This window comes from Rana temporaria, chromosome 3 (assembly GCF_905171775.1).
Source record: "Rana temporaria chromosome 3, aRanTem1.1, whole genome shotgun sequence".
Taxonomy (NCBI): Eukaryota; Metazoa; Chordata; class Amphibia; order Anura; family Ranidae; genus Rana; species Rana temporaria.
The window spans coordinates 180,904,187-180,914,679 of NC_053491.1; positions in this window are offsets into that span (position 1 = coordinate 180,904,187).

Genomic DNA, 10,493 nt, shown 5'->3' on the forward strand with positions numbered 1-10,493 from the left:
AGGGAAAAGAAAAAAGAAGATAAGAGAAAGAAAAGAGAATAGAGGAAGAAGAAAGTGACCCCGTGCTCCAACCCCACCATCCCGAGACAGCCCTACTCAGGCAAGAATCTCGGATCCCCCGTCAGGTATTTCACCCAGGGGTCCCAAACTTTATCAAACATTTGCATTTTATCTTGCAATAGTGCAGACATACGTTCGTTTAGCATAATCCAGGAAAGCTTGTTCTTAAGATGCGCGAATGGTAAAGCCGCCCTCTTCCAGGATTTTGCAATAATAATCTTGGCTGAAATAAATATGAATGATATAAGACGCCTATGAGATTTTGATGCCGTCTCTATCACACTACCCAGCAGGGCCTGTCTCGGGGATTTCACTAGATTGACCTGGGTAAGAGAGTAAATGAAGTTGTATACTCTGATCCAATAACGCCGTACCTTGGGGCACTGCCACCACACATGGTACATGGTTCCCTGCTGTCCGCATCCGGGGAAACACAGAGGGGACGCAGCCGATACATATGATGCCAGCCTGGTTGGAACCATATACCATCGCAGGAGCACTTTATAGTTAGCTTCAATAATTGATGTATTGATTATGGACTTTGAGGCCCCTTGAGCTATAGCATACCATTCATCCAATTCAATTGTCTCCCGAAGGTCTGCCTCCCATTTTACCATATAAGCCAATTTGACGGCAGAGTTAGTCAAGATAGTATACATTTCAGAGATATGCCCTCGGATTTTATCGAAGCTCTGACACAGGTACTCCATCGAGGACCTAGTAGCCATGTCAGAATCTCGCGACAAAGTCCCCAAGAAGTGCAGGATCTGAGCACTTCGGAAAAACTCAGAGGGCGGCATTTGGTATTTCTCAATTAAAGCCTGTCTCGTCAATATACCCTTATGGTTACACAGATCAGCTATCCGTAGTAGCCCTTTGTTGGTCCACCAAAGAAACGTTCTGGGGGTGAGGCCCGGGGTGAAGTCCGAATTTCCAAGAATCGGGGCTAATGGAGTATGCTGGGAAGAAAACTTGTATGTCTTCCTCAACCTATCCCAAATACCCAGGGACGAGGACAATGCCGGGCACAGAATTGGGGGCCGGTCCCTAGGCGATAACCATAAAAGATGTGATATCGGCCTACCCGTGCATGCAAATTCCTCCATCCTCATCCAGATCGGATGGGGCTTGGCAGAGTGAAACCTGGCTAGTTGAGCCAGTTGTGCCGCGTAATAATATTTTTGCAGATCTGGGGCACCCAGTCCACCCCTCCTTTTAGGGGTAAATAGTGTGCGCTTATTCACCCTGGGCTTCTTATCCCCCCAGATAAAAGACAACATTTTATTCTGGAAGGCCAACAAGTCTGAACGGACAATCGAGATTGGCAACGTTCGAAACAAATACAAAACCCTCGGAAGAACATTCATCTTAACGGAGTGTAGTCTGCCAAACCACGAGGGGGGACGAAGCATCCATCTGGCCAAGTCAGCCGCCAAACGTTGAAATGATGTTGGGTAATTTCTGTAGTACAGAGTGCTTAATGTCGGGGTGAGATTTATTCCTAGATAAGGGAGTGACTCCGCGTGCCAAACGAAGTTAAAGGAGCGTTTAAGTGTCAAGAGCGTACTATCTGATAGCGAGATGTTCATAGCCTGGGACTTATCGTGGTTTATGCTAAGACCTGAAATCGCCGTGAATAGTTTAAGTATAGCATATAGGTTAGGAAGGGTGGTGATCGGCGTCGAGATCATCATCAAGATATCGTCCGCAAAGAGGATACATTTGTGCTCGTGGTTGCCGCAAGTAATGCCACGTATGTCAGTAGAATTACATATTTTTATAGCGAGCGGTTCTAGAGCCAAAACAAAAAGTAATGGGGACAGGGGGCACCCCTGACGAGTCCCTCTACGAATAGGGAAAGGGCCAGATGAGTATCCCTTCACCATTAGTGAAGCAAAAGGGGACTCATAGAGAACCCGTAGTATGGATAGAAATCTCGACCCAAAACCCAGCTTAGTCAGGACATAGAAGAGGTATTCCCACGACAGGGAGTCAAAGGCCTTGTGCATGTCCAAAGACAGCAACATCCCCCTCCTAGGTCCTCCATTATCCCAGTCCGAATGTATCGCAGAAATAGCATCTATGACTCTCCTAGTCTGATCCGAAGCTTGTCGTCCGGGGACAAACCCTGCCTGATCTGGGTGAACATATTGCGCGAGAAACGAATTAAGTCTGGCTGCCAGGACTTTGGTCATGATTTTGAGGTCGGTGTTTATCAATGATATGGGGCGATAATTTGCACAAAGCCCGTGATCTTTCCCCGGTTTCGGGATAACATGGACATAGGCCCTGTTCTCCTGAGCCGGGAGACAAATGCCCCTCCGAATTGCATTAAAAAAAGTGCAAAGGTGTGGGGTTAAGATCTCTTGGTATTTATGGTAATATTGTCCAGGGAACCCATCCGGGCCTGGAGCTTTAGAGGGATTCAAACCTTTTATAGCCTGTCCAACCTCTGCCTCTGTAAATTCCATGTCCATGAGATCCGAATGGTCCTTAGTCAGCGTGGGCAGGGGTATGTCGCTAAAGAAGTCGTCCATTTTAGTCTTGCTACACTGTTCAGGGCTCTCGTATAATCTGGAGTAAAATTTAGTAAACTCGCTTTCAATAGATTCCGGGTTTTGGGTCAAGCGCCCATCGTTTAATCTAAGTTTAGGTAGGGCAGGTGCGCTGGGACGAGGGGTTAATTTTCTTGCTAAAAGAGTGGTAGGCTTGTCCCCCAACGTATAATAATACCTATGCCGTGACCATCGTAGTCGCTTTTCAGCTTGTGTGGTGAGGCTTAAGTTCAATGACAGCCTGGCCGTATCAATTTTGTGTCTAATGTCAATCTGCGGCGATGCCCTTTGCTCCGCTAGGAGAGTAGTCAAATCAGTCTCCAGTTGTGTGATTGTGTGTTCGCGGTTTCGCTTCAAAGTTGCAGCTACCTGTATGAATTTCCCGCGGACGGTGGCCTTATGCGCTGCCCAGTTGATAATAGGGGATGTGGCCGATGGCGAATTTTCGCGAAAAAACTTGCGCAACTCCTTCTCTATCCCTGTCAGAATAGTTGGGTCATTTAACAAAGACACATTAAGCCGCCATGGGGATGGACATGGTTTCTTCCAAAGGTCCGAAAGGGACAACCGTACCGGAGCATGGTCCGACCATGGAGTAACCAAAATTTTAGAACCGCCGTTCTTTTGAATGGCAAGAACGCGGTGACATCATCGACTATGACGAGCCGGCGCTCGTCACATTCGATGCCGTCACCGCCATCTTTCTACACCCCACACTAAGCTTGTATGCTACCGCGCATGCGTCGAAGTCTTATCGAGTATGCGTGGGTTTACCTCGGACAGGTAAGCATACAGACGACCGGTTTTCTCGTCAGGAAACACTCTGCCGGGAATCCCGACGGGAAAATAGAAAGCAGGTTCTCTATTTTTCTCGTGCAGCTTTCCTGTCGGGAAAACTGCTAGGGAGAATACACGCGGCTGGGAAAACCGGTCGTGTGTACGAGGCTTGAGGGGAATTTCCCTCTTAGAGAGTTGATACCAGAGCAGGTATCTTTATGAAAAACAGACAGCAATAGAAATCTGTGTGGTGGATCTGATGGCATCTCATCAGAACACTTTCATGTAGATAAAGTTGGCAACCAGGTGAGCATAAATAAACTGTCTCTTTATTTTGTCCAAGGAGTACACATGTTCCAAACAGAGACAACACTTACATGTGTGCTCTCATCAGAATACTGCTCTATCTATCTTCTAAGCCTGAGATCCTTAGATGTTGGTGACAGACACCTGCCCAATGCCCATTGATTCTGAATGTTCTCTCAATGATACAGGAGGGAAATATAGAAGCAATAGCGATTATTCTGTTCTGGCCTCATTGTCCCTGGTTTCCGGTGCTACGGCAGATCTCTGGTTTATTCCAGTGAAAAATAATCTTATTTTCCAGGGGCATCTAAATAATCCAGACGTAGGCAGGTTGGAATTGGCAGTCTGGAGATTGAGAGGAGGAATCCAGAGGAAAAGGGAATCTCACAGCCAGTAATCTAGATGGTCCTTTAGGCAAGGAAGAGGTCTTTAAATGCATCCTATTGTAGCGTATAGGAAGAATTTACTTAATTCCCCTTGCAGAATTTATTTGATTCCATGTAACCATTGGTTTGTCATGTCTTGGACTTACTCCAGAAGGGGATTGATGAAATTCTGGAATACAACACTATCAAGATCGGGATTTCAAATTTATCAATACTCATTGATACCAGTTGGACCTTGGCTTCATTAGTAGCTTAACTCCTTAGGACTTCTGAAGCTTAAGCTGTTTTTCCTCCCTGGCATCTGCCTCTAGGACGTCAAACCAAATTTTTGCTCTTTTTCAACCTATAGAATTATTATTCTTGTGATGTCTTACTTTAACCGCTTGCCGACCAGCGCACGAGGATGTATGTCGGCACAATGGCATGGCTGCACAAATAGGCGTACAGGTACGTTCCCTTTAATTTGCGGCTTAGTGGGTGTGCGCACGCCTGCTGCGTACTCCATTAGCGTGCCCGCAGGTTCCGCGGGCTCCGTGTCCCGCAATCGTGACACAGAGCTGCAGAATGAGGCGATACCTATGTAAATAAGGCATTTCCCTGTTCTGCCTAGCAACATGACAGGGATCTACTGCTCCCTGTCATCGGGAGCAGTGATCTCTGTCATATTGTAGTGAGACCATCCCCCCACAGTTAGAATCACTCTCTAGGACACACTTAACCCCTTGATCACCCCCCAGTGTTTAACCCCTTCCCTGTCAGTGTCATTTACACAGTAATCAGTGCATTTTTATAGCACTGATCTCTGTATAAATAAAAATGGTCCCAAAATAGTGTCAAAAGTGGCCGATGTGTCTGCCACAATATCGCAGTCATGATAAAAATAAATCGCAGATCGCCGCCATTACTAATAAAAAAATATTAAAAAAATGCCATAAATCTATCCCCTATTTTGTAGACACTATAACTTTTGCGCAAACCAATCAATATAAGCTTATTGCGATTTTTTTTACCAAAAATATGTAGAAGAATACATATTGGCCTAAACTGAGAATTTTTTTTTATATATATATTTCTAGGGGATATTTATTGTAGCAAAAAGTAAACATTATTATTTTATTTTTTTAATTGTCGCTTTTTTTTGTTTATAGCACAAAAAAAAAGGCAGAGGTGATCAAATACCACCAAAAGAAAGCTCTATTTGTGGGAAAATTATTTTTTGGGGTGCAACATCACACGACCACGCAATTGTCAGTTAAAGCGACGCAGTACAGAATCTCAAAAAATGCTTTGGTCAGGAAGGGGGTAAATTCTTCCGGAGCTGAAGTGGTTAAAGAAGTTTTTTTTTAATGGTTGTTATTTTTCAGATAAAGGGGTTTCAGAGCTTCAAGTACTGATCATGACAGGGGCATTTTTCAAGAAAATGTGGCACTGAGTGTTTTGTCAGGTTTTTGGGGTTTTTGGGGTTGTGTTCGATATGCACAAATAGAGATCACACAAATACTTAAAAGTATAACATTTATTAAAAGTAATGACAGATACAGATAAAGATAAAGAAAATATGACAAGAATACTGAAAGCGGAGTTTCCATAAAAAATGATTATTGTTTTTTTTTTTTTACTGACCTGGAATGGCCTGTTGCTATGCGGTCCCACAAAATCTGCCTTCGGATTCACCTAGGATCCTGACGTCAGCTCCCTCGGCTCCTCAGAACGCTAATGCTCCTGGGAAATGTGTGTCATCATTTTCCAGGATTCCGTGCGCTTCCCCTAGGGCTAGAATTGCGGGACTGATATGATTCATTGAAGATTTCTTCTTTATGAATTTCCTGGCTTGTTATTGTTTATGGGTTGCCATCACAACGGCGTGCACTTCCGCCACCGCCGCTCGTTGTGATGGCAACCCAAGTAGTTGACGACGCGGCGCTGCTGCTGCAATGCGCATGTGCGAGAATGGGGCGGGACGGGCGGCCCATTAGCACTCGTCTCGATTGGATTCCCGGAAGTAATTGCTTGTTGGCTTCACAATGTCCACAAGCAAAATGACAACGATCTGCACGCAATTTTATAAAGTGTTCGATCTAAATAAGTATGCAGAGCGCCTGCGGATTTTAACCTAGTAAGTGACCGTATGTATAGCACCACAAAGATTGATGAAAGGACATACATTTATAAATGCAAATTGTGGTTGGAACCCCACTTTAAAGTGGTATTAAAGTCTTTACTACCACAAAGATTAATGAAAGGACATACATTTAAAAAATGCAAATTGTGGTTGTAACCCCACTTTAAAGTGGTAGTAAAGTCTTTACTACCACTTTTACCTACAGGTAAGCCTATAATAAGGCTTATCTATAGGTATAACGGTTTAGGAGATATTCCCTTCGCAATGCGCCGCTGATTGCAGCGGCACATGCGCAGCGGGGATCCTCGGCTAAAGGCCCGGCAGCCGTCGGACCTTGCCGGAATGGAGTCTCCCGCGCGCATGCGCAGGAGTGACGACATCGCCGCTCCAGCCAATCACAGCACTGGAGCGGCGATACCCGGAAGACACGCTGAGGCAAGATGACATCTCGCTCGGCGTGGACCAGGTAAGTTCTCCACACCTCGTTCCAAGGTAAGTATTTCATAATGAGTTAGTAGTAGTCAAGGAAGATTAAGGTAGCTACATTTAGAACCATGGATCTGGGTCCTATCAAGGACCAAGAACATTTCTCTTGGTCTACAGTTCTAAGAGCGCTCCTCTAGAGGTGTGACAACCTTCTGGGCATCTGTGGATAGGGTTCCATTGGAGAACCTTGGCAAGGCAAGTAATTTGTCTTCACAGAATACCTGTGTATTTTTACAAGTTGGATGTGGAAGCCAGAGCAGATTCTTGTTTTGTCTCTTTAGTTGTCTTTAGTTGTCTCTTTAGTTCTTACTTCAGATTCTTGTTTTGTCTCTTTAGTTCTCTTTAGTTGTCTCTTTAGTTCTTACTTCAGATTCTTGTTTTGTCTCTTTAGTTCTCTTTAGTTGTCTCTTTAGTTCTTACTTCAGATTCTTGTTTTGTCTCTTTAGTTCTTACTTCAATGCAATTTTTTTTTTATATTTTTGCACCTACCCTTTATTACTGCTACTTAGTGGCCCTGTGTGCTGCCATAGGGAGGTGCTAGGAAAATGGAAAATTGTTTTCATCTTACTTACCATAATTTTCCTTTCCTGGGGCCTCATCGTGGCAGCACTATTTTCCAGCCTTGTTCTTTCTTATTGGACTATATATACCGTACATGCACATTTGAAATGAGGAATCCTTTCATTACTGGAAGGATGTCCAGGAGTGAAGAGGGTAGAGGACCCATCAGTGCTGTCATGGTGAAGCACCAGGAAAGGAAAATATGGTAAGTATAATGAAATCAAGTTTCAATATTCTTTCAAACAGTGCATCCAACAACAAAAAGCAGAAACAAACATCTGTTCATTTTCCATATTTATTATTTATTTTTTGATTTCAGCAATTTTTTATTATTTATGTAAGTGTAGTATCAGAGGAAGTAATATTCATTTATGTTCATTATTTTCTTCCTAATTAAAATCTATTTAATAAAATATTCAATCTGCTTTTAAATGAAAGCCCTATCTGTGTAAACAATGAAGCTGCATTCATTTATTAAGAGGGACTATAAAACAAAAGTTATTTTAGATGCCACTAATGTATAACAAAAACAAACTACTCTGGCTAGTAAATAGTAAAGTGTTTAAGCCTTTTTTCCTCCCCTAGTGAATATCACAACAACCTTCATTATGAAAGGGATTTTTTAATTGTTTAAATTATTCAGTGCTAGCAGGGAACCTTAAGAGAACATTTTAGTGATTAATCAAGTGTAGAGGTTTATGTTTTATTAGAGCAAATAATTAAACCAGCTCCCCAGTAAATAATAAGGGAACTGTGTATAAATTTATATAAACAAATTCCTTCATTTCTCAAGATGTCGAACATTTAGAGTTCTAAAGCACACACAGTTATTATTAGATAACGATAAATCACACATCGCATATCATTTTTAATAGATCATTTCGGAAAGATTTTTCAATGTGAGAAATGGCTGTTGATCAGACTGATCTTTTCTACAATAGACATAATGCCTAAATATTTTTTTGTTATCTGTTGAGGTTAACATTCTAAAGTTTGCCAATAATGCTGAGATATATCCTTCAGCTGCCTCTACTGAAAACTTCTAAAGGAAACAATATAAGGGCTAGAGATACACAGGGGAATTTTAGTAGCTCAATTTTGATACTGAAATTGCTAGTAATTGTTTGCTAGGTGTAGTAAATGATCACCAGGGCTTTTTTTCGGGGGAACGCAGTTCCAGAACCTCCAGAACTGAATATATGTAATGGCAAGGGGTGCTGGAGGATCTATTGATGCTGGTGCTGGGGAATCTGTTGTTGCTGGAGGGAATCTATTTTCTGAGGATGGGGGATCGATTGTTGCTGGGTGAGTCTTATGTTGCTGGGAGGGATTTACTGTTGAAGAAGGGGCCTTTGTTGCTGGCTGCTGGAGGGTCTATTAATGCTGGCTACTGGGAAATCTATAGTTGCTACAGGGGACTTATTTTTGCAGGGGGGAGGGGGTTATTGTTGCTGTGGAGGTCTGTTGTTGCCAGTGGAGGTTGTATTGTTGCTGGGGTGGGTCTTATGCTGCAGGGGGTCAATCATTGCTGGAGGGAGGGGTCTAGTATTGCTGTCTGCTGGAGGGTTTATTGATGCTGGCTGTTGGGAGTGTATTGTTACTGGGGTGTCCATTGTTGCTAATACTTAGCACTATAAAATGATACTTGGTTCTGTATTCTCTAAAAGGGGTGGTACTGGGAGGTGGGTAGGAGGTAGAACCAAGGAACAGTGCTTGGAGGTGGGTAGGGGGCGGAGTCAAGGGATGACTCAGAAAGGAGGAGTTCCTGCACCTATTCTCTGAGAAAAAAAGCCCTGATGATCACTAAATACAATTGAACAAATAACTTATTAGGGAGTAAGCCACACAAGTGGCATGTAGCAACAACAACCAACCTTGCTTGATTGCACGATGTTACATTCATCTGAGATTAACCACTACAAGATGTCACTGCATGCAACTAGTGTAGCTTACAAACATCGATTTAGCAATCATTTACTACAACTTAAAGTGAATCTTCAGTCATTTTTTAAACTTCCCATCTAATAAATCTTCTGCCCTTGTTTTAACTTTGGATAGTAAAACATTTTTTTTTCTGCCAGTAAATACCTTATACAGCCCACTTCCTGTTTCTTGTCTGGTCATTAGCCTAGGGGCCAGATTCACAAAGAGATACGACGGTGTATCTACAGATACACCATCGTATCTCTGACTTACACTGGTCCTATCTATGCGCCTGATTCATAGAATCAGATACGCATAGATAGGACTAAGATCTGACAGTGTTACACTGTGTTACACTGTCGGATCTTTTTTTCAATTTAAAAATGGCGCCGGGGGCGTTCCCGCTGATTTATGATAAATAATATGTAAATCAGCGAGATACGCAAATTCACGAACGTACGCGGGAGCGGATCTTAATTCACGTAGATCGAGCGGATCTATAGATCCGCTGAGCTACGTGAATCTGGCCCCAGGATTATGACAATATGAACAGCTCTCTCTCACTCTTGTGAGAGTTTGCCAGGAAGGAAGGGGGAATGAATCATAAGAGGGCCAATGAAAGCTGCAGGGCTGACAAGCTGGAGGTGTGCCTCTGTGTGTCTGTGTAAATCCAGGAAGTGAACGGGCAGCAGCTTCAGCTGCCCACAAGGTAAAATGGGTGCATCCAGACTTAGTAGAGGGAGATTTCTGCAGCATATTTGACAAGTACAGAATCACAGTATATATAAAATAATATGCAAAGTGGTTGGAGGAAAGCTTCAGAACGACAAAGATGTTTTTATTACAAATTATGTGAGCAGACTGCAGTTCCTCTTTAAGTTATTTGCTTGTGGAAGGATTTAGCTACTATAAATCTCCTGTGTAGCCATATCTTATTTGAGTGACTGGAAGCAAGTGGTTAAGTCTCTTAGTGAGAAGAGAATAATATCCCACTTGAAGCTCTAGCCCAAGTGTATGCATTACACTCAGTGGTTATTTAGCTGTCCTGTGCACTAAAATTGTAGATCTTTATAAATACACAGTTTTAGGATACGGTTTGAATGGCGTGGCCATGGAATTCCTCTGCTCCCCAATAATAGCAGTCCCCCTGCATAGCGTGTGAATGTAGCTTTATTCTTTTGCTGTTCAAACATGACACAGTGTTTCTGTTAATTTTTTCTTCTTTAGTTTTGGATAGAGTGTTGAAGAGCTTGTCTCATTTTTATTTCTGTAGGTGATCCCATTGAGAAGACTCTTTCTCAGTTCTAGTTCATATAT